Source organism: Theropithecus gelada, chromosome 13 (assembly GCF_003255815.1).
Source record: "Theropithecus gelada isolate Dixy chromosome 13, Tgel_1.0, whole genome shotgun sequence".
Taxonomy (NCBI): Eukaryota; Metazoa; Chordata; class Mammalia; order Primates; family Cercopithecidae; genus Theropithecus; species Theropithecus gelada.
In genome coordinates this window covers 12,391,600-12,418,483 of record NC_037681.1, presented here as the reverse complement: position 1 = coordinate 12,418,483, position 26,884 = coordinate 12,391,600, and the positions used below count along the sequence as shown (strand labels likewise).

Sequence of the window (26,884 nt, the reverse complement as noted above, 5' to 3'; positions counted from 1 at the left end):
TATGAAAATGTTCTGAAATTGTAGTGATGGTTGCATAACTCTGTGAATGTACTAAATATCTGTTATTTATGAGTTTTCTTGCTTATTGCATTTCTCAGAATGTGAGCCTCATGGGAGTAAACACTTTATCCTCTTCACTGCTGCTCCCGTAGAGCCTAGAATAGTGCCTGGCACATAGTAGACACTCAATAAACACATATTAAATACATTCTAGGGGACAGCATTGTTATAAAGACTAGAAATCAGTGATGTCAGCAGAGCATATAACAGGCACCTGGAATATGAACCCACAGTAAAGGCAAAATTTGAATATTTCTTGAACAGAATAAATATCTTAGATTGAATCATTTTATTCACTGGCAAAAACAGTTTTTGTAAAGAGATGTCTTTGATAACTGAGAGTTTGCTGCATTATTAAATGTTTTAATGAAGTGTCCTCTCATAGAAATTGTTTTATCTAAACACACTGGAGCCTCATCTTAATTTTAACTTTGCTAATTAAGTTATACAAAAAGATTTGCAGAAGGGATTTCAACAAAGACCAACAGCAGTTCCTGCTTGGTACACAATATACATTTGATTCTTCTTACACTTTTTAATGACTTTGTAGATAACCAGTCAAATCATGCTGATTATATAATCCAGTGTTAATAATTATCTTCATGGAATTTATAGTCAATTTTCTAAGGAATCCAACTATCAGAGAAACATCTGTTTGTCCCTCTTCTGTGATTTGTTTCTTGCTCTTAATTTCACTACTGAAACCAAAATGCCATTTAAACTACTTTTTATTCAAAATTCCACATTGCTCATGCAATGGGATATTGGGCTGTCTCACCTAATGTAATGCTACAAAGCTATTTATAGCTGCTGCAGTATCTGAAGGACACGAAAATGGTTATTCTCGGGAGTCTGCCTTGATAAAACAAACACTAAGATAGCTGGTAAAGTTTGGGAATTGACCACAAGGTCAAAATACAAATATATTTACCACCTAAAGTATCCCACACAATCCTTTATTGAGTTCACAATTTGTTTTAATGAATTTCTCAGTAATCCCCAAACTCAAGTCATCTGAATCACATTTCCTTATTTTACAGCAAGTATTTGCACCGCTCCATTTTGTTCCAGGCAAAAGGAAATTTCTTCCCCTTCCTCCATAAAAGGGCACTTCAAAAAAATACGTAGAATTATCACACAAAAGAAAATCAACAATAAACTCCATGTGATTACTGTTAGTCAAATAGCTCATTAATTGTTGGAAGTAATGTATGTTTTAAAAATCTGTATTTACATTTAAAAAATATTTTTCGAGTGTGACCAGGATTTTGAAAGGTACTTGTTTTTCTATATTAAATGTACAATAATTGAGAGTGACAAAATCAAAAACACCTTCATGGTTTCTAATAAAAAACGGAATATTTCCAATAAAATGGCTGTGTCAAAAGCTAGTTATGTTTTGGTTTTCTGCTGTCTTGCCAGGGTTGTCATGCTAAAGGAAATATATTTACCTGGGCTTTGGGAAGTGGTGCTCTGGCCAGCGGCCCCGGTGGTGGCTGCAGTTGCGTGAATGGTGTTTACACTGGGGTGATGGTGTCTGCATCACCTCTAGCAGACAAGCTCTACCCCCACCCAGATTCATCAACAATGGCTGTGGTTCTTCTGGAAGGATCTGGAGAGGAAAACAGGGAAAAGGAGAAAGCTCAAAACAGAACTGAATATTAATCCACATCAAAAGGTTTAAAATATTAATGTAAAATCCAGTGTGGGCATCCAAAGTCCTGCTCAGACTTTCTCCTGTTTAGCTATTTTCCCCTTATTCAAGCAACATTCAAATGAGAATCAGAGAAGCTCCAATTTAAGTCACTTCAGCTTTGTAAATACCAGGAACAGATGGAATAGAATACCTAGAACCCTTAGTCTTCCTTCCCAGCTTGGCAAAAGACCACATGCTCCTGTGACCAAAATTATATTCTAAATTTTGAGCTATTGTGAGGGACTATCTAGTTCTAAAATATTAAGAATTATACCTTGTCTACTGTACATTTGCTACAATGCTCTCAATTGAATCTGATGATACTTCAATTTGAAAGTATTATTAAGTCATGGGCAAGCACCTCTTCTTTAGATTTAATATTCTGCAACCACGCTCTTTCTCTTCTGCTTGAAGACCAGAGTCCTCTGAAGTCCCAAGAAGGACTTCAGTTCACGTCTTTCTTGCAATGTTTGCAAGATTTGTCTGAACCTTTTCTAATACGATTTGCATCCATATTCCAGCTTTTAAATGAAGGCACTGTTAAACCCATGCTTCATTTCCTTTTCCATCCTAGCGCCCGACAGCAATTTAATCTCTAAGCCCTCTGTCTCAGTGGTTCTACCAGAAGGTGGACTTGGGCTGGCCTGTGTTTACCACACTGAGATTCCCCACTCTGAGGTTCTCCCACAGTCCAATGGAAGTCCCTTACTTCAACAAAGGAAGTTTACTCCCCCAGCCATGATCCTGGCATTTCTCCACACCGTGTATCCTCCACACCGTGTATCCTGTCTAGTGAGTTGCCTTGTCTTCTAATGTGAATACTCCTCTCCTCCACCTTAGAAAAAACTTCTGCATTTTTTCCTTGTTCATTTTCATTGTACATGCTTTTTATTGCCTTCTCTAGTGCCCTACAACTAAGCAAGGAGAGTTAAACTATAAGAGCAATAAAAAATAAAATCGGAAAGAGAATTAACTTCTTCCTTCCACTCATAGAAATTGAATATCAAAATAGCAGGGATTTCAGGAGAAAAAAAAAATTAATCTCATAGAATGTGTTGAGGTCAGGGGTGTGCAGGGAAGTGGAGAGGATGGATTCCCCCATCCTCTGACCTTCAAGGTCATAGTTATTCCAAATTCTAAAAATAGATATATACTCACCTGAACAGTTTGTGTGTCTAACCACTAAAATTATGAAATGTTCCTCTTTAACTATAATCATGAATTTTGCCATAAATTCTTTTTTGTCTGATAGTAAAAGTTGCTGTACCAACATTTGGAAGTAAGTTTGATCTATTTCTGTTCTTTTATTTCCAATATTTCTATGTGGTTTTGTTTCATATAAGCAGAAGATAGCTTTAAAAAAAAAAATTCACTCTGGCCAGGTGCAGTGGCTCACACCTGTAGTCCCAGCACTTTGGAAGGCAGAGGTGTGGGCGAATTACCAGAAGTCAGGAGTTCGAGACCAGCCTGGACGACACGGTGAAATCTCATCTCTACTAAAATTATAAAAAATAGCCAGGCATGGTGGCGGGCACGTGTAATCCCAGCTACTTGGGAGGCTGAGACAGGAGAATCACTTGAACCCAAGAGGCAGAGTTTGCAGTAAGCCAACATCAGGCCACTGCACTCCAGCCTTAGCAACAGAGCAAGACTCTGTCTCAAAAAATAATGATAATTAAAAAATTCAACGGCTACTGTCAATCTTGTAATAAATGTGTTTAATTTATAACATTTATTGTAATTTCTAATATATTTGGAACTAGTTTTACTGCAATTCTTTTCTTTGTACCTTTTTTCTTTACTTCTAATGCTAATTCATTTGATAAAGCTGTATATATTTCTCTTTTAAATTAACCTCAGAATATTAACTACAAATGTTTCTGATAAGATCAGTGGTTATTTGATGTCTCTATTTCCTTTCTGAAAAAGACAGGAGACTTAGCTCACGTTAACTATATACTGAACAGCAATCTGTTTTACATTAAACGGTGTTCTGACACACAAAGTGTGTTTGTCAATTACGTTATTGGTTTTATTTTTTTTTTTTTCCATCCAACTCCTCTCAATTTTATTTTTCTTCTTGGAGAAGTCATTAGGAATTTTTTTCAATTAGGTCTGTAAGTATTAAACCCTATCTTCACACTTCTGAATTTTAAAAAATATTTCTCTTTTTATTTGTTAATAAATTAGCTGGTTATCGAATTTAGGGTTGATAGTACTGAAGAAATCCAACCATCGTCTTCTGGTATAATTTATTGCCAGTGAGAAGCTACCTGTTGAACTTAAGTTAAACTATCTTTCCTTCCTGGTGGTCTCTTTTATGTGATTCTGTTTCACTGTGATATCTCTAAATGAAGATTTATTTTCTCCTTATTTGAAAGTTTTTGGTTTTGTTTTTTTAAGGGCATTTTTAATCTAAGGACACATCTCTTTAATCAATGATGAAAAATTTTTAGCCATCATTTTATCTAATATTACTTCACCATTTCTTCTTTTTTCTTTTTCTGGAAGTCCTGTTTGACCTACTTTAGAGCCTTTTGACCTATCTTCTACAAGTTCATATATTTACATTTATATAAATATATATATATTTTCTTCACAGTAAATTAATTATAGAAATATAGAGAGAATATCTATCTACCTATATCTCTGTATGTATGTATATATATATACACATGTATGGGTACAAAGAAATAGATGATAGATAGATAGATAGATAGATAGATAGATAGATAGATAATAGATAGATGATACAAAGATAGGGGTAATCTGAATGAAATCCTCAGTACTATCTCTCTATTCCCTTGTGAATGTGTCAAATATAGAATTTATTTCAATTTAGTATTTTTTGTGAATTACTACTTTTTTGCCCCAAGATTTCCAACTTGTTATTTTACACAAATACATTTTGTTTAATTTCTGTCTTTTGCAATTTATTATTCTTGTTACACATGTTGTTCTTTTATTTATTTTACTATGATTCATAAACATACTGAAATCTTTTCCAGCATTGTCCTATTATTTTGATTTTTATCTATAGTGAATTTATATTTGGATTGTTGGTATCTTGGCTCTCTTTCTTAGCACTAGGATTCTGGTTTTTTTCTGGTTTGTTTGTTGTTTTCTTGAGACAGGTCTCACTCTGTCACCCTGGATGGAGTGCAATTGTGCAATCACAGCTCACTGCAATCTTGATCTGCCAGACTTAAATGCTCCTCCCACCTCAGCCTCCCAAGTAGCTGGGACTACAGGTGCACACCACCATGCCAGACTACAATTTTATTTTTTATGGAGATGTGGTCTCACCATGTTGCCCAGACTGATCTCAAACTCTTGAGCTCAAACAGTCCTCAGTCCTTGGCTTCCCGAAATGCTAGGATTACAGGCATGAACCATTGTGCCTGGCCTAGAATTCTTTAACACAGTTTGAAATTTTGATTTGTAGATCATCGGTAAAATATTTGATTTTATTGTGTGCAGTTCACCCCTTTCCTGCTCTTTCTTAGGGCAGAACATTTTGTTTTGTTTTGTTTTTTGTTTTTGGCATTCTAAGTGACATCCCTGGAACCTTAACTCCAGGACCAGTGTTACAGTGGTCACAGGAGCTTCTTGCCTTGCAATGGTATTTGAAATACTCTTTTCAGGGAATGGCTGCTCCTGGTTCTTGATACTAGACTGGTGCCAATGTCTTCCTTCTTTTTGAGCATACAGCTTCACGTGACCATAGTTCCTGAGAGTAGCAGGGACCAGGTTTTTCCCTTTTATTTCACCAACCTGGGAGATCCACTCCAGACCTTTTTCAAGCAGTAATCCCAGTTTTCCGCCCCTCATTTGCTTGAAGTATCTTTGGGCCCTGTTATCTGCAGTAGCAAAATTTTGTTCATTCTTACACACTTCAGACGTGAAGTCCAATAGGAATCCCAATTAGCCGGAGAACTTTGCATTTACGTTTCTTTGCCGGTCTGCTAGGAGACTTACCTTGTTATTGAGCAATTTTCTCTTTGAGTTTTTTCTTTTTTTTTCTATCACTGATAGACATTTGTTTGTGTGGCTTCAGCGACACTGAAGTTCAGAGTAGCAGCTCTGCAGTCAGGCTGTTTCAGTTCAAATCTCAGCTTAATCACACGCAACCTACATGAACCTGGGAAAATTACTCAATCTCTGTTTATCTCACCTTCCTCAACTATAAAATGGAAATAATTATTGCTGCAAGATTAAACGAGATCACACCTACAAAGCACTAAAACACCATAAGTGGTCATTGTATGCTAGCTGTGATATTGAGAACACAATTAGGCCACAGTCTTGACACAGAAGTTTGATAGCACAGAATTTCAGTCATAAAAAAGAAAGAAATCCCATCACTTGTGGCAACATGGATGAACCTGGAGGATGTTATGTTAAATGAAATAAGCCAGGCATAAAAAAAACCAAGTATACTATTTCATTCATAAGTGGAATCTAAAGAATTTGCTCTCATAGAAGTGGAGAGTAAGATGATGGTTACCAGAGGCTGGGAAGGATAAGGTGGAAAAGGGCATGGGGAGACATTGGCCAGTGGTACAAAGTTACAGTTAGAGAGGAAGAATAACTTCCGGTGTTCTATCAGTTCTATTGCACAGTAGGGTAGGGTGATGATAGTTAACAATAATGTATTGTATATTTCAAAATAGCTAAAAGAGAGGATTCATCACAAAGAAATAATAAATGTATGAGGTGATGGATATGTTAAGTACCCTGATTTGAATTTTTATACAGTATATACATGTATTGAAACATCACACTGCACCCCATAAATATGTACAATGATTATGCGTCAATTAAAAACAAAAATAAAAGAAGAATTTGTTAAGGAAAGCACAAAAGAAAGCAAGTACCAGAAGGAAAAAGATTACTTTTCTGATATTAATTTTTCCATTTTTTTCCTAATGCATATATCCCTACATAGTTTTTTTCTTCTATACTGCCAATGCTAGCAATTTGTATAGCTTGGTATATCATTTTGTAGATACTTTCTATGTAATCTGATTTTCCTTTTTAGCAATATATTATGAGCTTATTCCTAATAGATGAAAATAAGACTAAAATAACTGTTTTCGCTATTGTTAATAGCACTATTTGAATATTTGGCGACATACAATCAGGACATTTGAGGTAGTATTCTTTTGAAAGTGACATAACAGGATCTGTTTCAAGACGTATGAAACATACTGACAAAATTATCTTACAAAACATTTTTCACTTTATAATTCTACATTTCAACTTCCAATTCTCCCATCTCAAAATATCTTAAGATGAGAGTAAATCTTGAGATCAACAAAATGAAAATACAAGCAAAAGGCAAAATAGAACCCTGAGGAGTTAGCACTGTTGAAAATCAATAATGCTCTGTCCCGTTCCTGCCTATAGTTGCAGAAATACAACAGTGCTGGAGTAGTACTTAACAGCAATAAATCTGTTTTCACATGAAGGGGAAAAAATTGTTTCATAATTAATTAAGATGTGAAATTTCTCCACTTTTCAAATTAAGAATGTAGTGCAGCTTTGTCCAATAGAACTTTGTGTAATGATGGAACTGTTTTACATCTATGCCGTCTAGCATGGTAACCACATGTAGCTAGTGAGCAGTTAAGACATGGCCAATGCTATTAAATTGTTTATTATATTTAAGTTTAAAGAATTAAAATGTAATCAGCCACATGTGTCTAATGCCTACCATCACGAACAGCTCAGCAGACTCAGAGTGTTAATGAAACAAGCAAGAGATTAACATCAACAACAGGTAGAAGTCATTTTTGATAAGATAATAGATCTTTTAACGTATTTTAATAAGTCAAATAAATAATCAAGAGATTTATGATATAAAACAATACTTAATCATTCTTCAATGTACCATGTCTCCCCAAAAAATACTTTCTCCCCCCAAAATACTACATAGCATTCATAGTGCTGCTCTTTCTGACTTATATTTTTAGGAACAAGAAGAAAGTAATGAAAAAGCAAAATGATAGAGTGGATTTATTAAGAGATTACACATTTCATCCCATAGGTTACGTAATAATATGACTCCCAAGTCAGGATAAAACTCACTTTTAGTATAGTTGATTTATTACGGTAAATATGTATATACAATAGATTCACAGTTTACTTAGAGGTTAGGATTTTAGCTCAAGTGAAAACCAAGATAATCTAAAGAACATTGAAAAAATGTTCTTTACATCCACTATAAAATAATGTATGGTACTAACTCTCAATACATTTTCTACATTGACTAGAACTGGTTGGTTGTATATTATTTAATAAGAAGACTTGTGTTTTTATTTGAGGATGAGATCTCTTTTTATTTTGAATTATTATTTGATTTTCTTCCCATATAATTCCATTTTAAAGCAACAAATATGCAAATTGCTTTGTTTATTAATATTACCTAAAGACCTGGGTCCACTGCTTGTGTGTTTCTCCATTCCACTCATGCTGTTGACTTATCCCTTGTAAAACAATTTCATAGTTCTCAACTGTTCTTTGTTTCTTCTGATTAGTGTTTGTGCTTTCCCGTTTCTCTAGTGTGAGATTGCCATTGTACCACATTTGACACATGTTGCTTTCATTTCTCCTGTCATCATCCATAGTCTGAGAACTGATATATTCGAGAATTGCTTTTTTACTGTTTGCCTGCCTTCTTCCCACAAGTCTTCTGCGATATGACTTTCTCTCCCCTGCAGTCAGAATACAGTGGGTAATTGCAAAAGACCCTTCTGGAATCAGAACTGTTCCTCTCACCAATCCTCTGGAGAGTTTCTGGCTCTGAAGGAAACGCCTGATTGCAATCCCAGTTTGTTCCGACCATCATATGGTCCACGCTTTTGTACACAGACTGAGGCTGCAGATGGGAGGACAAAGCTTCATATTAATGTGGACCCTGTAGCGGTTTTTGAATCACGTTGGACATGTTTGCAAAGTCAAGTATACCTTTATTTCTAAGTCCTTTTTCCTAAGCACCCAAAATGTGTTTTGATGTATTACCATCTTTGTATCCTACTTTCCTAATGTTTCTCTTTGAAGGGAGAGTGAGGGGTAATATGTATTTATGAATAACACATACATATTTGTGTATCCCACCTCAAATGAAAAACTTGCGATCATTTCTCTTCCACATCCCTTTTCTGTTGAAGTCATCCAGTAAAATGATTTTGCCACAGGAGGCTCCCAAAATTTGTCAGTTGATCCAATGGATACACTTTTGAATTCTCACTACAAACCAGGTCATGGAGATAAAACAGCACATGATTACTACATGAAGTCATTCACAGACATCTCGCAGGCTGGGAACGACACAAGGAATGCTGGAGTCAAAAACCACCATCATTGTTTTGCAGTAAGTATTAAGGGATCAAGAGTCAAGTCCATAGACATAACTTAGAGGGCGTCTACTAACCAATCCTCTCTCTCCCATACCTCTAAGCACTCAAGTTGATAAGGGTTCTAGGATCCTTAGAAGAAAATCAGTTAGAAAAGAACCCAAGTCCACAAATAGCATGGCTAGCTAAGCAAGCCCATCTTCCAAGTCCACAAATAGCATGGCTAGCTAGCTAAGTGTCCTTAGACCTTAATATCTGTACCAAAAAAAAAAAAAAACTGCAACCAAACCTTATATTTATATTATCACTGTTGCTCTTTCTGGGAATTACAGCTCAGCCAAACAACTTCCTATCTCTGTAACCTCTGGTAATTTACTTTATCTCTCAGAATTGGTTTTCTCGTAGACTTGCTATAAGGATTAAATGAGATAGTCCTTATGATATCCCCAGAGTAAGAGCTTAATAAATGAGTATTGTTCTTGCTGATGCTGCTGATAATAGTGATGGTGGTTTGACATCTTCTACATGAGCAAAGGAACCCTGTGGGGTTCAACAGAAGTTGAAAAGTAGACACTGACAATGGGCTTTTTGTGCCTTATCACCAAAAACACAGAAGAACTTGATGCTTTGCCTGGCAGCACAGAGGGTCAAACGTGAAACTGCGCCAGGAGCTGGAAGGCTCAGGTGGAGGTAGAAGAGGACCAGAAGGCAGATTTGGGCAAGGGAGTGTGATTTAAAGCCAGGTGAGGATGGCAGACTTCCCTAGAGATGAGAGCGTCTCGGCTGGCTGATGGCATCTCCGCTTATACCCTGGTCCCCTAGAGCTCCTCACCAAAGCCTAGATCCCAGGCCCAAACTCAACCTGGGTGGTCAGAAGAGTGCAGGGCCTCTCCCTTCACTCCTTGGGCCCAAGAAGAGGGGAGGAGCCTTTACTGAGGCTGAGAAGACTGGTGGTATCTTCTACCCAGATGTGAACTTTATAACAAATATGTTGTTTAGATTAGGTGGCTGAACGATTCTTGGTTTCCCTAGCTCCATGTTGAGAATGTGTCAGATCACTCATAACTGGCAGGTATCTGTGTAACAGTCCTCAAGAAGGAGCAGGTATTATTGTGCACATTGAGGAAAAGGGCTGTGAAGGGCAGCTGTGTTAAACCATTCACCTCTGGTCCTGCAATTAGTCCTCCACAGAGCTGGGTCTGGAATGAGGTCATCGTAAGTCCTTCTTCTGATCTTTCCTGTGGCGACTACTGTCACTTCTTCAATTAAAGCTTGCAATAATTTTTCCTAGCCTAACGATAAGCAAAACAATCATTCAGGAGCCAATAAAATCGGGAAAAGCAAGTCAAGAGGATGGCAACCATTTAAATATAAGCCATATTTAGATATTTTAAACCAAGTAATGTGCTAGCAAAACATTTCCTATGCATGCTTTAATTAAGCAAAGATGCAGGGAGGCCCTAAAATCCTATATCTTGCAGTCCACTTTTACTGGAATAAACAAAAAGCTCTTATTAGCCAAATTTCCTTAGTCAAGAAGCAGAAGCGTCATGTCAATGAAGTTAACTGTTAAGAACAAAGTATTTTAACCTCACATTGTCATTCAGGAAAGAATTTTGAGTACTCTTTTTAAAAAAAATTGGCAGTTGTCATTTAATATATGATGTGATCTAAAAGCATATTATTTTTTAATGTTACCTAGGAGATTTCATCAGCTTCATGACACTCTTAATCTTTGGTATAATTGTCTAAATTGATAGAACATCTTTTATTTAACTGATGGAGGCACTGCCTGCCCTTTTATAAGTCAAGTAAACAGGTCTCTGAGTTCTCACTTCCTTTGTCTCGCTTTAAAAAAAAAAAAAAAAAAAAGCCTTCCTAAAACTCTCTGATAATGATAAAAAGTGGCATTGTTTTAAAAGATAAGAAGCACCCAAATTATTTTCTCTCTGACCTTTGTAGGTTCCAGGACAAGCAGCTTCTGTGGGTAAAATAGTTAAAGCTTTTTCTCAACAATGGATACCTGACATTGTTCCCTAAGAAAAGAATATATTGTTCCTCATAAGGAAAGTTATTAAGCCCTCATCTTTGCTCAAAAAACAATTTAACAAAAATAAAGTTGGGGAGTATTTTAAGATTTCTGAGGAAAAATTTGAAAGAAAGGAAGGAAAAATACCATAAATTACATTATCTGTAGGTGCTCATGGAGTTTTATATACTGTGCCTTATTGAAGCAATCTAAGATAGGTTTCAAGGATAATTCTTGGCAACCTTTTGACATAAGCAGAACATTTACATAGCTAAAGTTTAATGCGTTAAAAGTTCTGTGAAAAGAATTATTAGGAGAGTGAAACAGAAAAATCACAGTTTAAATTTTGTATACAATGTGTTACTCATACTTCAACCTCTGAAACTGGCTATTTCTTAAATTGAGGAGCTCAGTTTCAGATGCCATCTCATTCTGAACTTAAATTTACATGTTTTTGGTTTAAAAAAAAAAGTTACCAGCAGTTGTTCAGAGAGGCAGCATGCATTCAAAGGCTAATTCACTGGCCATGAGCTCCCATTATCATTTTTTTCTGGGGTTTCAAAACAAACAAGCATGATCTATGTATTCTTGCAGGTTGCAATGTCTGTAACAACAATATGACACTGTTGTCATCAATTCTTAAGGAACTATGAACTAAATAGCTGTGAAGGCAAAGCGATGATAATAAAACCTCTTCCCTTTACCAAAAAAGTTGGTATTGCTTTTGCAGTGGTTTTTGCCCCAGCTGGAGGTGCAGTCTATAGTCAGGGAAAAGGCCTGAAGTATATTAGAGCCACATAAAAGGAAGCACACATTGACAAATAATAAGATTCATTAAGGAAAATAATAGAAGAGGCAGTAATAGTCATTAGCTCTAGAATTCATAACTCTTCTGATTTCTCATTCACAACCAGCTTTGTGGTATGCCACAGTTTTTAATAGTCTAGCAGCTTTTTTTATTCTTCTTTTAAAAGATGATTGGCTTTGAATGCTAGAATATGCAAATATACATAAAAGACTGACTTTACTGACCATTTCTTTGTGTTTGGGTATATATTTCTGTATGGCATAATATTTCCACTTGCACTGGTTTCCTGGCATGAAAATGTTTATTGCGCTCATTAGCTAAGAGGGTATCGGCACCGGTCCAATGAACACAGATCTGCCTTCTGATTTCAGCCATTAAATTGCAATGGGATTCACAGGCTTAACATTGTGGGTGTGAGAATAATAAAATGGAACTCCATCTTTAGCCCAGTTACCATGGATGCAGTTAAAGGTCATAGTGGCAGCTGCTAACTAGTTGCCTTTTGAGCTGTGTTTCCCCTCCTGCTCTGTGTTTTCGAGCACTTTCCTTTCTATGGGTCTGCCGTGGAATACCTTCACCTACTTTGGTGACACACTAACCTCTTTAAGACAACGGGCTCCTTCTTTTCAAGACAATGGTTGCCATGGACCTTCTCTTGTATCTATGTGTCATGGATATGATATAGAATCAGGAGGCAAAAGCCTTAATAAAAATACAAATTGTGGTTCCTTCTGCATCCTGAATTACTTTCTCATTCTCTGCACACCGGTCTACATTCCCAACCAAAAAAAAAAAAAAAGTGTATAGTAAATTCCCATCTCCGTTTAAACTGGTAATGGGTTCAGGCACTGATGCATTCACAACGTGAAACATCAACTTCTTCTTCATTCGGCCCAAAGTCCTAGGAGTTAATTCCCTGTACTGCATGAGGTGTCAGGGTAATTACCGCTGATCAGCCCTATTTCTCCGCGCGCTGCCCGCTCTTCGGGCCCCCTGTTTACTGATGCACCACCACAGCAGCACGGAGCTTTCATTCAGGCACGCTTCTTAATCGAAAGGGTTTGGACAATGTCGGATTTTCAAAGAGAAGTGGGGGAAAAAAATTAAAAGTAGCCAAGCAAAATAAAGTGCATGGTAAGAAACCTGAAAGCAGTACAAAATATTTCCTGATGTCAACACTTCATTTCAATAGATCTTAAAACTCCTATTCATTTCCAGTGAAGGTACTGTGAGCCTTGCCATGAGCAACCTGACTGCATGATCATATTTTGAAATATCTGGGGAACATATACCTTTAAAACGCCATTTTGGAAAAACATATTCTTTTTTGTCCTGTTTAGAAATAAGTCCCAACCATGTAGCTATATATGCCAGAATACAAAAAAAAAAAGAAAAAAAAAACCTTACCAAAAAAACGTTGTGCCCCTCTGTTTTAAACATACATTTATATAACTTGTCATTTCATAAAAATAAATTAAGTATTATATGAGCCAAATGTTTCAATTCCACACAAGAGTGGTTTCTGGGACTCTTGGCAGGATGCCACTATATTCATTTTTATTTCAGACACAATGTGAAGTCTTTAATTTTAATATACTTTGTAACTATAATGGTTATAAGGCATATACTGTACTAATTCATCCTCATCCTTTCCTAGTCCTGGGGAGATTTCACTGAGGAACAGGAAGAGTTGTTGATTTCATGTCTCTTTCAGACTTTAAAATGTTGTAGAAGAGTGGCCTGGGGTGCAGCGAAAGCAGAAAGAGAGAGAACTGGTCATTGGGCACTCGGCTCGGTGCCCTAAATGCTGGATGTGGAGTTGGCTCTCCTCCTTCCTGGTCCCTGGTCTCTGAGTTCAAGTGATGGCCATGCAGAAAGGCGAAGAGTGGAAGACTTTGCTGCCGCCTGGGGCTCTTCCCCAGCTCCTGAGTTCCTGCTCTGGCAACAATTCAGCTGAAACAAGAAGAGTATTGGCGAGTCAGCTGACGGGAGCCTCTCTGACACTGCCCCATGTGATAGCAGCATGGGCACGGGCCAAATTCTTCTCCACAGCTCCTTTATTCTCTGAAACCCCACTGGCCAGGAGTCAGAGAACCAAGCAGGGACAAGAACACTGTAGGAGAATCTGGCCCCATTTAATCTGCAATACCCTGCCGGAAAAAAAAAGAAGAGGCTGATCCCCAGTAAGAGGGAACAGAGTAAAACTGACAAATACATATGTAAATCAATTAATCCCCAGTGATCGTCCTGAGGTTTCCTGGTGACCTCGGAAGCAGAGTGGTATTTCTTCATTAAAGGGGCTGGGTGGAGGTGGCGAGAGAGAGAAGTAATTTTCATAATCTGTACCACTGTATTATTGGGAACACCAGAATAACATGTTTCAAGCGATCACGGGGACTTCAGCTCTACTCTTCCTCTGCCACACTCCTAATCAGAGAATTTCTTCCTGTGCCTTGTTTACTGTTGATATTTTCTGGCTGATTGGAGAGGAATGACATTTTGACAATTTACTGTAGCAGTAAGCACTGTACAAACAAAAGGTGCTGATGAAAACTGGAACCCATTATTATGTAAATGATGGCTGAGTAACACAGAATCCATCTCCCAGTCACCATCATTGAGACCAGTTTTACTCAATGATAATAATTTTCATGATTGCAGACTTCAGAGTGATCAGAAATATGCTTTAGCTGTTGCATTTATCTACTGCTGGTACTTGACCCTTAATTAAATTCTGAAACTTTTTTATATAATAAAGTAAAATACAGCTGACACTTCTGTTCAAACAAAGAGGCTCAAACGCAGATCCACCAAATAAGATAAAGGTATTTCAGACTTACCTCGCAGTATTTATAGTAAACATGGATTGTACAGTGTATTTTGAAAGGGAGCTTAAAGTTTAAAATGCAGATGTGTGTTTTCAAGTAATTTCAATTCTGTACTTCGGCTCTGCTCTCCTTAAATGATGCTGAATCTCTGCAAGCTCATCTTGGACACGTCATAATAAAAAAAAAAAAAATCTGCGTAAAAGACATTTAAATGTGCTCTGAAAATAAGTTCTGTGGGTTCTTTAAACCTTCCATCTTAATATCTAGACTATTCAAAGTGAGTCTTCAAAACTATGGCACTTATGAAGATCCACACAGCTTAGTAAGCTATTGCACCGAGTTTTGAAAAGGAATATTTTCGTCATAAATTTGTTCTTGTCTTAAAAAGAGAAAGCCAAGGCAAATTTTAAAGCAGCATTTTGACTTTAATGAAAAATTGATTGGCTAAAACAGATGTCAGACTGAAACTACAAAGAGGCCAGGCATTATGCAGGTATCAGCTGCTTTGTTAAGAATGGCTGACAGTGAGGAGACTTTGGCTAATGTGCTCTTATTCCCTTTAAACCCTGCCAATGCTCCAGAGCATTTATTTACCTTGGAGTTTCCTCCCTCTTTCAGGGCAGGAAGAAAGATCTTCATTTAGAATATATTAATAAATACGAGTCAGCTTAAAGGGGCAACAGTGTGAGCCCGGTTTTTAATATTTCCTTAGATATAACCCTTTCTAACCAGGCAGCTCACAGAGCCAATGAGCTAAGAAGGTAATTACTTAAGTGGATTTCATGAAGAGTAGAAAGATGATTGTGCCACATTAAATAACAATTGTGTCCTTAATGATGTGTTGGGCTATAAGGCAAACATCCCTCCACCATCACAGGCAGGCGCTCCAGCGTACCTTTCTAATGACTCCGGTGGCTCCTGTCCCCCTGCCAGGATGTGGGGCTTTCAGAGCCTATGTAAACACTAAGTGAGCTGGTATATTTTTTTAAACTGCAGCGCCTGCAGCTGCGTGGTCATTGATAAATTGGCTATGAATTGCTGAAATACTTCATATGAATATAAACATTGTTGTAGTTTTGTAGCTTTAAGAAAGACAGAAATGTACTTGACTTGAGAGAGAAGACGGCAGTTCCAGAGCACAGCCTTCCAGAAAGTTCCTTCTCTGTTGTGTGTGAAGGATCTATTTTCACAAAATCCAGCGAGGTGGACTCAAAAAATGTGAGGGGGGTGAGAATGCGGTAGAGATAAATCATTATTTTAAAAAATTAAAGATTGAATAAAATGTAACTTAGCGTTTAAGTATCTATCTTAAACAGAAGCAGGAAATAATATTACAGCATATTAGATTTTATTGCTTCAGAACGTGTAGTATTCTGGATGTCCATGTCCACTCGACTTTGTGTAGAAACAGTAAAGAAAGACCACCGTAATAAATATATCCAGCACCTGAGTTAGGATTCACATTAGCTGCCACCTAACCTTAGAGGAAGAATTTTCACAGTGATGTAAACTTGAGACATGAAAAGGATAATTAATCCATGACTATAAATGTTCCTGTCTGCCCTTGGATGTTGTTATAATGACTATTTCCCCCAGAGCCCATAAGAGTATCTCTTTGTGGACATGCGTGCTGACTCTCTAGTCATTTACTCTCTGACGTTAACATTAACAAATTTGAATGTGAGAGACGTGATTCAAATAAAATGCACAGTCCAAATGTTGAGAAAGTACTTTCCACTAAATCCTATCAAGTTCTTTAGTATCGTACCCATTTCAGAGAACAGAGAAATAACATACCTAAAATTGGAAAACTCTTCCGGTCCTTGACTGTAAGCTATATTGTGGGAATTGAAATGAACAAATCTCTTACCTCTTTGTTTTATTTAGGGAATGAAGACATTTGGAGAGAAGCGATTACTGAAAGGAGACTCCTGGGCTGGAGGAAAACCGTGATCTATAGTTCATATTGACAGATATTGTGTTTTTGGTACTAGATCTGACTTTTGAAATGACTTCTCACAAATTCAAGTTTAGCAATCATGAGTAAAGTACCCAGGATGTGCTAAGCATCTAGCTTTGCAGATAGAAAAACACTTACTGTTTCTGAGCATGGGAGGGAATAGAAGTTCCTGGGTCCTGGCCTCACCTCATCAGGCACTGCAAATTTGACGCCTCCTTCCTGTTCACAGCAGACCTTTGGGATAGGGTATTAGATGTCACGGAATAGCTGCATAACTCACCGACTTTGTCAGAGCCTGGGTCTAAGCCGGGTCTGACAGACTCCAAAGCAAGCCCCGTTTACAGCATGACTGGGATCCAGTGGGTAAGACCAACCTGTCAATGCCCAAGTACAGATGCAATAATAGCGCTTCAACAGATTGTTGCAAGCCCCTCGTGAAGTATGCCAAACTCCAGCGCAGATGGTAACAAAGGTTACTTTTCACCTCCAACCTCCAATATCCTTTCTTTTTTTTCTTTTTTCTTTTCTTTTTTTTTTTTTTTTTTTTTTTTTTTTTGAGATAGAGTCTTCTTTGTCGCCCAGGCTGGAGTGCAAGGGTGCAATCCCAGCTCATTGCAAACTCCACCTCCTGGGTTCGAGCAATTCTCCCGCCTCAGCCTCCCAAGTAGCTGGAATTACAGTCACCCATCATCATGCCCAGCTAATTTTTGTATTTTTGTAGAGACGGGGTTTCACCATGTTGGCCAGGCTGGTCTGGAACTCCTGGTCTCAGGTGATCTGCCTGCCTCAGCCTCCCAAAGTACTAGGATTACAAGTGTGAGGCACCATGACCGGCCCCAATATTCTTTCATACTAGACACTGTGTAAGCTAATTATTCAGCAAGTATTTTGCACTGAACTCTAAATAGGCAAGTATTTTGTGTCCATTTTACAGACAAGAGGAATAAAATAGGTAAAGTATTTCCCCAAAGCTGTGATAAATGAATCCCATAGCTAGAAATGGCACAAAACCCATGGACACTTGCATGGGTAGTGGATGTCTGCCTTACCTTGGCACAATGCCTGGTCCTCACATATCATTTCAGTGACATTGCCAAATGGGAGAAACCATGCCTGGTACATGGGACACAGGCTCCCTCAAAATATCTTGAATGCATTTTTTTCAGGGGAGAAAATCCATTTGAATAAGAACAGCTAGTTACAGCTTATTATGTGCCAGACACTGTTCAAAGTGTTTGATGTATATTAACTTCTCAAAACCACTCTATAAGTTAGGTACGATGCTTTCCATCTCCATTTTACAGATGAGGAAACTGAGCCGTCAAAACTAAGTGACTTGCTTGAGGCTATTCAGCTGGGGAGAAGAAGACCGGGATCTGAACCCAGCTGAACCTCCCAAGCCTGGGCCACTGAACCATTTCATCTCTTGGAAAAACTTAATGGTCAGCGTGGCCCACCCAGTTCATGGACAGCATGGAGGTAACGAAGTTTGATCCAAAAATTATTGTGCATTGACTGAGCATTTATTCTTTTAAGACAGTATATTTGGATGCCTTTGCATGTACAGAATTCAAATTAATAATAATGTCCACAAAAGTTGCCCTGTATTTTTATGCTGAAATACAATAAAATGTCAACTTGGTTCCAGTGACCTTTATACAGTACATATTATGTTTAATGTAGTTCTGTATTGTAGCTAAATGTATTATCTAACTCGTTGATGCCAATAAGCTGATGCATATGAAAGATACCTGGAAAAAAAATTATCTTATCAAAACACTTCAGAGGAAGCCACAAAAGTATGATGATAAAATATCAGAGGAAGATAGAAAATTGGGGGTAGGTGAAGTCATGCTTTGCAGCATTTGCTCACGATATTTGAGAAAGTAACGTTTTCTGTCTTTTAAATGATTTCTGAATTTCTGTAACAGTGCTGCTCTGTTTTCTCGGTCAACCTTGCTGGATAGCCCGGTTTTCCTTTGCAGTTTGCAGAGCATGTGGCAGGACTATAGGCCTGTTTTATCTCTTTCTCACATAGCCCTCTGACAGAGAATCTGCAGAGGTCATCCCTCACCTCCAGAGCTGGTCTTGTCCCCAGCGCCCACGTGTGCTCTGTGGCTCAGAATGGTCTACAGGGCCTTCCAAATCCAAGGACAGGGTAAAGGTTTGCAGTTTATGTTTTTAATTTTTAGTCCATATTTACTGAGCTACCGAGGTGTGCCCAGCACTGTGCACACACTGATCCCTCCATAGAGCATGGTTGGAAATTTCCAGAGCAGCCCCTTTCTCTGAACACAGTGTGAGACAGCTCGCTGGTGGGTAGTCCCCCAAGGCAAACGTGACGATGGCCCCTTCAAGACTCTAACAAGAGCCCTGGGCTTCTGCATACATGACATTAAAGGCATTTTCTTTTTTTTCTTCTTTTTCCTTTTTTTTTTTTTTTTTTTTGAGGTGGAGTCTCACTCTGTTGCCCAGGCTGGAGTGCAGTAGTGCAATCTCAGCTCACTGCAACTTCCACCTCCTGGGTTGAAGCGATTCTCCTGCCTCAGCCTGCCAAGTAGCTGGGACTACAGGCACCTGCCACCACGCCCAGCTAATTTGTTGTATTTTTAGTAGAGACAGGTTTCACCATGTTAGCGAGGACGGTCTCGATCTCCTGACCTCGTGATCCGCCCACCTCGGCCTCCCAAAGTGCTAGGATTACAGGCACCAGCCACTGCGACTGGCCTATTTTCTTACACAATAGTTCTACTGGGGTTTCCCAGGCTGCAGACACAGAACCTGAGCTTATGGGGCAGGAGATTGAGTGAGGATACCTATGGGGACCCACATGGAGGAAGGAAGGAATGGGAACAAGGCAGGACTGGGAGGGAGAAGCAGGCCTCAAAAGAGTCCAGCTGACCTTGCGGAGCTCTGGAGATAAAAGCCCTTCAACGCGGTCCCCAGCTGAGACAAGGGGGTCAGGTCTTTATTCCCCTACACTAACCAAAGTCTGATACAGGATTCCTCAGGAAGAGGCGCGACCTTGGGCTGGGCTGCTCTCTCCAGCCAGGGACCTGTTCGGGAGAGGCTGGCAGCTGATCTGCTACCGCCATGCCCAGCAGCTGATGGAAGGAGTGTTTGAGTCCTAACGAGATGTGGAGAGCCTAACACAATATCCACTAAACGCTCCATGTCTTATCTTAAACTCAGAATCGTGTGCCATCTATATTATTAAATAGAAGGCAAAGAAATCCAGAGAACTAGCAACTCTCAAAAAAGACAAGATCTTAGAGGTATCCAAGTTTAGTGTCCCCAAAGGTAGAAATTACTCCTACAATGCCCTAGCAGTGAATCAGCTCTTTGTACACCTCTAGCGACAGGAGCTCACCATCGGGGACCTCTAGTTGTTATGTGGTTTTTACTTATATCTTCTAGGTGGAAATTGCACTTTGATAACAGTAACTGTATTGACAAATTACGGTCAATGTATTAAAACTGGGAAAGAGTTAGTATGGTTGTGCAAAATAATTTGGACCTCGGACTGAAATAATGGAGCAGATATTAATCATTTCCATTAACTTATTTTACAAGATGTTTTCCACTAAGTAGTCAGAGTAATCTTTTTTAAATGAAAGTCAGATTAAATTTTTTTTAGACTCAAAGCTCTCCACAATTGGAAAGTAGCTCATACTACTCACCCTGGCTTACGAGCCCCTCTGGTCTGGAGCCTGACTCCGGGTCAACCCTCATCTCCCACCCACCACTCACCCTTCAACCCCTTTGCCACCGCCACATGGGCCTTTCTGGTGCTCTCCAGATGCCCCCACCCACCTCATTCTGCTACAGGACTTTGCACTTGATGGGAAGCCTGGCTTGGTGGTCTCCTTCAAGACTTTTGTAAGCTTCCATTCAAATGCCAAGTTTTCAGAAGGGCTTCCCTGCCACACCCCATCTCAGAAGAGCTCCTGAGTCTCTTGACCTCTCGTGCTGCTTGCTTTCTCTTCACAGCTCTTATTAATTTCTAATAAGGAAGATTTATGTGTGCATGTTTGAGTGCATGTGTGTTACATATATACACACATATATACATATACACATACATACATATACATGCAGACATGTATAGATATACACACATATACATATATGTACATATTCACATATGTATGTGTATCTAGTTGACCTTTGAACAATGAAAAGTTTAGGGCCACTAACCCTCCTCAGTCCAAAAGCCATCTACAACTTTTTACTCTCCAAAAACTTAACTACTAATAGCCTACTGTTGGCCAGAAGCCTTGCTAATAACATAGTCAATTAACACATATTTTGTGTGTCATATGTATTATATATTTTATCTTACAGTAAAAAAAAAGCTACAGAAAAAATGTTATTAAGAAAATCATAAGGACGAGAAAATAACATTTACCATTCATTAAGTGGAAGTGGATCATCATAAAGGTCTTCATCCTTGTAGTCTTCACGTTCAGTAGGCTGCTTGGGAGGAGGAAGAGGAGAAGTGGGTCTTGCTATCTCAGGAGCGGCAGAGGTGGAAGAAAGTCCATCTGTAAGTGGACCTGTGAACTTCAAACCCGTGATGCTCAAGGGTCAACTGTGTAATAAAAATGTGTGCATGTGTGTTGAACACATATCATGTTCACCACTACATCTCTAAGCTTCTAGAACATTCCTGACACATAGTAGCATCAAATAAATATTTGTTGGGTGAAGACATTAATGAATGGCACCAATGAACACATAGAAGTTTGCTTAAAATGTATGGATAATGCAGTTTGCAAGTTACCGATTTTTTTTTTTTTTTTTTTTTTTTTGAGGCAGAGTTTCGCTCTGTCGCCCAGGCTGGAGTGCAGTGGCGTGATCTCGGCCCACTGCAAGCTCTGCCTGCCAGGTTCACACCATTCTCCTGCCTCAGCCTCCCAAGTAGCTGGGACTACAGGTGCCCGCCACCATGCCTGGCTAATTTTTTGTATTTTTAGTAGAGACAGGGTTTCACCATGTTAGCCAGGATGGTCTCTATCTCCTGACCTCATGATCCGCCTGCCTCGGCCTCCCAAAGTGCTGGGATTACAGGCGTGAGCCACCACACCTGGCCAAGTTACTGAAATTTTTAAGAAGGGGATGAGAATAAACATCAGCTAAAATAAAATAATCTAATGAATAGAAGCAAACATTATTTTTGTGCTGAGCTATAGTCCAGGAGAAGAGCATTTATATCACAGTTCCTTTCTAGGCACCTTGAAGACAGGGCTCATGTTTCATTCCAGTTGCATTCTCCAAACCGCCAGCATGTTACCTTAAATTATTAGGCACCCACTAGCTGTTTGTTGAATTTAATTGATTTGGCCAGTTTAACCTCGTGATCAAGACAGAAGACCACAGTCCCCTGATGCTGTTATGAATGCAGAAGGATAGTGTGTTCCAAGTGTCAGTATGTCTTTTTCTAGATCGTCTTTAATACTATTAGACTAGTGTACCAATTCTCCTCAGTATGTATAAGTAGACCCATGAAAAAAACCTTCAATATTGCATTGCTATTTAAGAGGATTTGCTAACTTTCATAGGAATGAAAGGCCCATTGAGTGGAACTCAGAAGGACTAGCCCATCAACAACATTTTATGGGGTGGACTCTTCTCAGCCCCATCGTGGACAGAGGTGTTGCTTTCATGCTTCAGAGGACGGCTCAGGACACACTTGACTGTTGGAGGGAGGCATGTGGGAGTCTGGCTGGGTTCCTTCATTTTAGTTTGGTGAACCAGCCACTCGACCTCCTTAGGAGAAGCTGGTATCATGTGTCTGGAAGCAAATAAATGACTGACTCTGACAGTCCCCTTTTAGGATAAACTGCTTCCCTAGAAATCCTCTCCAGTATCCTTGCCTCCACGACTTTGGGACACGTTGACCATGAGGAGGAGCTGGTCAATGATGGACAGGAGTCCAGATTAGCAGAGATGTGGTAATAAGGATACCGACGCGTAAATACTTGAAATATCCAATAGGAAGCATTCCACCTTTGTGCAAATGTGAACCACATCTCACCAAGTTCAGGCCAAGGCTGCCACCAGTGACGTTTTGAAAGAGAAAAAAAAAAAAGGTAGAGGAGAGAAACAGAGAAGCAAGGGTTGCAGAAGAGAGCAGAGGCCGCAAAAACAGCAGCAACGTGTCCCGTGTATTCTGTTTCCTTGTAAAGCTATGAAGCACGTTAAGGAGACACTTCATTTTTTGAGGATTCATGTTCTTGTTTATATTATAATAAACACGACGCATGTTCTTTCTAAAAATTTAGGCAATGCACTCATGCACATTAAAGTAAAACAAAATCACCTATAATCCTACCACACACAGATCGGCACTTGTTCATCTTTTCACAGGGATCCTAAGAATATCCTTTTCTCTATAGAATATAGTTAATTTCTGTTACCTAATAACTAACTGGTAACCATTTTAAAATTGTTCAGTTTTACATTATGCTAGAAAAAAGGAGCCATCACTCTAGGTGACATTTCTGTATATTGGTTCATTCATTCAATGAGGATGTTTTAAGTACCTACTATGTTCCAAGAAGTATGCTATTTGCTGGTGCTACACAATGAAATACATCATTCTTGTTCTCATGCAGTTCAGTGAGAAAGGAAAGTAATTACAGTTCAGTGAATTATAATTCAGTGAGTAGGAGCATCTTGCTTAGCTAGAGACCAAGATTTTCAAAAGACATAATAAATGAACTTGGTATTGATGAGTAAAAGTCAGTTAATAAGAACAAAGTTGGGAGAAAGGAACAGGGATGGGCAAAGACACGGAGGTTAAGAGTCAACATGGTGCATTTACGAACAGACAGGAGGTCCAGAGAGTTGGAGCTCAGGATGTGGGAAACAAAATAGTGGAGGTTGGCAGAGGGTGGGTCCTGCAAAAATACACAGACTTTGTCAGCCATGGGACTCGGAGTGCTGACAAGGCCTTATGGACATTTGTTAAGAGGACTGTAGGTGCCGTGTAAAGGAGGGGTTGGGAAGCCCACATGGTCAGAAGCTCCTGGAGGACCCAGAATGGCAGGAAGCATGTCAGGAGCTCCACAGAGGTGAGAGTGAGGAACAAGAGGAGGCGAGAGCTGGGTGGGAAAGGGAAGGGTCAGCATCAGCTGTCGAGGTATGGGGTAGTCCAGGATACAGGACTCATCCTTCTGGGGAAAATGGCTGACAAGACTGGGAACGCCCAAGCACCAGCTCAGTGGAGAAGCAGACAACAAACTAAGGAAAGGAAGTCAGAATTTAGTCACCAGAACTGTGCTCTAGAACAGGAGTCAACAACAATGTGGGATTTGGTGGTTTTGTAGAGGTTTGAGGCAAAACCAAGACAAATGAGACACCAGGCATAGTAGCAAGCCCTACTTCCCCACTCCTGACTTCCTTCTCAGAATGTCCACCTTCAGAAAACTACTTCACAGGTGCAGAGGATCCCAAGGTTTTCTTTGTTTCACTACTCGCACTTCACCTAAGTCCATCCAAAGTGTTTGCTCTTTTCCTGCCCTTTTCTCTCTCTTCCCCTCCTCCCTGTTCTTGCTCACTCTCTCTCTCTCTCTCTCACACACACACACATACTTAGAATGACTTTCTCCTCTCCTTCATGCTGCCAGCTCCTGCCTAGATTTTGTAGAGAACAATCTTTTCCTATTCTCTATCTTCGTTTCACGTATATGCCACAGAGGAGTCTCACCCCTTTCTCCTGGAATGAGACCTGCTGTGATGCATCTGTATCATGGAAGGCTATGGTAAGGACGACATGAGTTTGGAAGGGTCCCTGGAAATATTGCCAAAGCTACACATAGACACACATGCGCACACGTACACACAAGTCTTGGTCTGTGTTGCATCTTTTAAAATTAAACCTATGTTTCTACAAGCATCAGCATTTTAGACCAAACTTTTTAAAGGATCTGTTAGTCAATTTTATCACCTTATTATTTTTCTACTTGGTTTAACTTATCAGCATGGCAACCATGCTGACATTTGGCTTATTTCCTTAGTGTACCTAGCATTTCAGCAATGCAGTTGCTATGTATTAAACAGACTTTCATAGGTTAAATCTAGACTGTAATGACAAGTTGTAATAAATTCCTTTGGAAAAATGTAATCTGAGATCCCAAGCAACGAACTTCAAATGAGCACATAGAAGTTACTTACTCATAATTGGGAGTTTCCTGAATAGAGAACAGATATAGATAGATGTAAATATATCTAGATAGAACTCTAAATGTGATAGAACTCTAAATATCGTTGTGTTGTAGCTAAAGATAATGTTCCACAGCAGGAAAAATGAGCACATTCATCAATTATCCACATGTTTAACATCAGTTACAAAAATCTAATCATTAGTTGAAGAAAACCTTATGTCTCAATCAGAAAAATATCTATAGGAACACTGTTTACTGAATTTAGATTATTGGAATAAATGGTAAAAATAGAAGTCAAACCAGCTTGTGAATTCTAAACCTAATTTCATTTGCTGATGGCCACTTTCAACAGTGGAGTATCTGTAAGCGAAATTAAAGCTAACAAACAAAAATCAGAAGAAAGCACAATTAATTAATTTGCAAATTTGTTCTTTCCTGCCACAGATCAATTTTGAGGCATAAATACCACAAGCAGGAATTTAGAAAAACTTGTCTCAAAATATATTCTTTAAAAGATTAGTGCCCTACAAGATATTAACAGTTGTTCTATTAAAAAGAAAAAAAAAAACTCAGCCAAGTAGATTTGGGCACGCCGAAAATCACAGTTAAACAGGTTTCCTTTCTCTAGAACTTCTCACAGGTTTTACTATACTGACATGCAATGTGAATTTCTGAGGAGTGACATTATTTCTCAGACTTCTTTGTGCCTCAACAACTAGTAGTAGTGCTTTATAACTCACATGGCAGGAAGGTTAGGCTCAGATTGGGAAGGTCTTTCAAAATAGGTGGAAATCCTGATTGATTTAAACTGCACTATGGGCCAGAAATCAGTATCAGCATGCCCAGGTGTCCAGAAGGGATTCGCCAGAGCTTTGTTATAAATGCAAGTTCTGAAACAAGGGATACATACAGCCAGCAGTCATAATACCTATGCCTTCCAAACAAATGTACGGGGAAAAAAATTAAGGAAAGCTCCCCAGAGCTGCCATTTTTCAAAGCACTATGTTCGAGAAGTGGGAGGGCGGGTGGGGGACAGTAGGGAGGGATCTCTACAGCACCAAAGGTGACTAAGGGGACTGAACAGCAAACGTTAATATGTTTGTGTTCATGGGCACCTTGGAGGGATGGGTCAATCTAGCCCCAATTGTGGAAATCTCAGACATTCAACGTAAACTGCTATGGCGATTGGTCTTTCCCTCTGAAGGCTAGACCCTTATTGCTTTATAATGACAGTACTTTATATTTTGAATCAATATTTAATTCATTTATGCTAACCCCAAAAGCTGAAAGTACTGTCGGAGTTGGCAAGGGGACTCTAAATTTATGTTCTAATTACCTGACCGTTTCATCAAAAAGTAGACACGGTGTCTGTGGTTTAGGACTTTGAAATAAACCCTATATAAAGAAAAAAATAAATGCCAGGCACATAGAGCTCATTCATGCCCGTGTTTATGGTCTCTCTACCTGCAAAAAGGAAAGATTCTGTGAAGATGTAGCGTGGAGAAATCGACACAGTTTTCTTGTTCATCAGATTAAGCCAGTGCATATTTTATTCCACAAAACATAAAATTGGGGTGTGGCTCCTTGAATTTAGGAGGTTTTTCTTTTGGCATGCATAACTTTTCTGAATTGATAAGTGAAGATATTACATGGGAAAGAAAGTTTACAGAAGAAATTCAGTAGAAATTTTTTTTACGTTTGTAAACTCAAGTATTATGAATTAAACTTTAAAAGACACCACTTTTTAGAAAAAAAATGTAAAACTACTGCTAATGATGATATCATTAGTGTACAATCAGAATAGTTTTTCAGTGCTTTACTGTAACGATTCAGTGAAATCAATGAGATTATTCCTATTCCATCAAAACCTTGACTTCTTAATACCAAAGCCAGAAAATAGAAGTTAACCATAGTTTGGGTTCTCCTGGAGTCCTTACATTGGTCAATGTGTGGGACACATGGCTCAGCCTAAACTGG

At 38.8% G+C, this 26,884-nt stretch overlaps 1 long non-coding RNA gene across 1 annotated transcript in view; it reads left to right on the top strand.

Moving 5' to 3' along the window:
- The window catches only part of LOC112604855, a 77,146-nt gene extending 53,858 nt beyond the window's left edge, over window positions 1-23,288 (top strand). The window contains exons 2-4 of the long non-coding RNA XR_003115292.1: window positions 16,667-17,102; window positions 18,044-18,218; window positions 22,576-23,288. This is a non-coding gene — a long non-coding RNA (uncharacterized LOC112604855). The remainder of the gene's footprint in view (window positions 1-16,666; window positions 17,103-18,043; window positions 18,219-22,575) is intronic.
- Window positions 23,289-26,884: the final 3,596 nt, after the last annotated feature.